Consider the following 2,882-nt stretch of genomic DNA (forward strand, 5'->3'; position numbering starts at 1 on the left):
ATTAAATCAGAATCCTCTAATGATTCAGATTCAACAAATTCAATTATGGAAGTAACGAAACCTCTAAGTATGGAAGACCGAATGAGAACCACACGCACGGGCCAAGGTCACGCCATTATTAAGCCAGACATTAATGCACCAGATTATGAAATCAAAGGACAAATCCTACACATGGTAACTAATCAATGCCAATATAGTGGTACGCCAAAAGAAGATCCAAATGAACATCTTCGACCCTTTAATAGGATCTGTACTCTATTCAAAATCAGAGAAGTTGAGGATGAACAGATCTATCTCATGTTATTTCCCTGGACTTTAAAGGGAGAAGCCAAAGATTGGTTAGAATCGCTACCTGAAGGGGCGATTGACACATGGGATGTTTTAGTTGAAAAATTTCTTAAACAATTCTTTCCGGCATCTAAAGCCGTGAGACTTCAAGGAGAAATTGTTACGTTCGCGCAAAAGCCAAATGAAACATTATATGAGGCATGGACAAGATTTAGAAAGTTATTGAGAGGATGTCCGCAACATGGTTTAGACACTTATCAAAAAGTACAAATATTCTACCAAGGATGCGACATTGCTACACGAAAAGACATCGACATAACAGCTGGTGGTTCCATTATGAAGAAAACCACAACCGAAGCTCACAAAATCATTGATAACACAGCCTCCCACTCGCATGAGTGGCACCAGGAAAAAGATATTTTTCGTTCATATAAAGTGGCTAGAGCCGATTCTAGCCATGACTTTGATTCCGTTTTCGCAAAAATAGATGCTTTCGAGAGACGAATGGAAAAGATGAATAAAGATATTCACGCAATACGAATCAGTTGTGAGCAATGCGGTGGACCACACTTAATGAAAGATTGTCACATTGAGCAAACGATTGAACAACATGAGAATGTTTCCTACATGAACCAAAGGCCGGAAAATAATTATCAAAATAATTATCAACCGCCAAGGCCAAACTTCAATCGAAATCAAAACATTCTTTACAATCTAAATGGACCCAACAATAACTCGTACAACCAACAAGGTCCGAATAACCAACCAACTCAAAACAACACTTTCAATCAACAAAAACCTAGCTTGTATAAACCACCACAACAAACCGAAGAGAAAAAGTCAAATCTAGAAGAAATGATGACAAAGCTAATGGAGTCTCAAACACAATTTATTACAACTAAAACCCAAACAAATGATAGGTTTGATCAGTCATTAAGAACTCAACAAGCTTCCATTCTGAATCTACAAAAACACGTAGGTACTCTTGCTAGCATGATGAGTAAGAGGGAATAAAGAAAGCTACCAAGTAATACTGAAGTAAATCCTCGAAATGAGAATGTTAATATGGTGTCAACAAATTCTGAAAAACCAACACCAGAAGATGGGAAGGTTTTAGATGTGAGTAACAATGAAGAAGTTACAACACCACCACCAACCGAGTATGTAAAGCCAGTGGTGGCACCATACAGACCACCAATCCCATTTCCAAGAAAAGGGGCTGAGTATGAGCAAGTAATATGTAATAAAGTTTGTCATACCTCTGGAAAGAAGAAGAAGAATAAGAAAGTACAAGAAATAAAAATCGTAAAAATAAACCCGGTGAAGACAGTTCCACCAAAACCTCCACCCAGGTTGGGTGATCCGGGTGAATTTATTGTTCCTTGTCTACATAGTGATCGTGTCATGTATGATGCACTAGCAAATTTAGGTGTGAGTATAAGTGTTATGCCTCTTTCACTATATAAGAGATTAGGAGTAGGTGAGTTAAGTCCAACGGAAATGAGTGTTAGACTCTTTGATCAAACTATTAGGCACCCAGTTGGAATTGCTGACAACCTACCCGTTCAAGTGGGTAATTTAACCTTTCTAGTCGAATTTATTGTCATTGACATAGAAGAGGACTCAAACATTCCTCTAATTTTAGGTCGACCATTCTTAGCATCCACCAGGGCGTTATTTGATGTAAGAGAGGGTAGAATGACACTTAGTAATGATGAAAATCGATCACCTTTGTGAGTTGAAAGTCTAAATCTCCACCAACTAAAACCGCTGAACCAACAAAAACGATTGGTAAGAACCATGTTGTTTTACCAACTCCAACGATAGTGCTTAACAATAATATAACGCCTAAGTGTGGGGAAGATAAAGTAACACCTAATGATGACTTGATAACAAAGAATCCCGTTATTGATACGAAATTAAATGACTCCGTTATTAACAGTTCAATGAAGAAACTTATTAAACGGATTCGCGATGCTAGAACCAAGGGGAACTTTAAGTTATGTAACCGGTTAGTATCCAATCTATCGCCTAAAGAAAAGGCGAAACTAGTTGAATTTGTGGATATTACACAGGAATCCGACCAATGGCTTAAAGCAAAAGTCACAGATATGCAAGTTGATTATGGTCCAAAAGATATTGACGATGAAGTTAATTACAATTTCAAAACCACAGCTACCTAAGTGTGGGGAGATTCAAATGTTCTAAGAAATAATGCTGTCTAGAGTTATTTGTTCTGTTCTCGTGTAGTTCCGAGAATGGAATCCGATTGGTCTTTTCCACTAGCAAACACTAAAGAACTAGTTTTCTCCCCCCATTCTGAATTTTTGTTTTGTAGGTTTTGTATTAAATTAATACGCATTTATTTAATTTAAGTTTTGTGTGAATTTAAAAACAAATATTTACTTTATTTCATTATGTTTAAAAAAATGATTTCTAAAATTCGTCGTAAGTTAAAGACTAGTTAATGAAACCGAAATTGCTTTACCCGAGGGCGGGGCAAAAAATTTTGTTATCATTATTTTTAATTTTATTGATCTAAAGTATACCAAAAAAATTAAAAAACCCAAAAATCTTTGCTTTTAAAACAATCG

General features: G+C 36.4%; 1 non-coding gene across 1 annotated transcript; it reads right to left on the reverse strand.

Annotated features, from left to right (window-relative positions):
* Positions 1 to 429: 429 nt before the first annotated feature.
* LOC139856691 (small nucleolar RNA R71) lies at positions 430 to 536 on the reverse strand. Its single transcript, XR_011762156.1, has one exon. It is a non-coding gene; the product is annotated as a small nucleolar RNA R71 (small nucleolar RNA).
* Positions 537 to 2,882: the final 2,346 nt, after the last annotated feature.

Source organism: Rutidosis leptorrhynchoides, chromosome 6 (assembly GCF_046630445.1).
Source record: "Rutidosis leptorrhynchoides isolate AG116_Rl617_1_P2 chromosome 6, CSIRO_AGI_Rlap_v1, whole genome shotgun sequence".
Taxonomy (NCBI): Eukaryota; Viridiplantae; Streptophyta; class Magnoliopsida; order Asterales; family Asteraceae; genus Rutidosis; species Rutidosis leptorrhynchoides.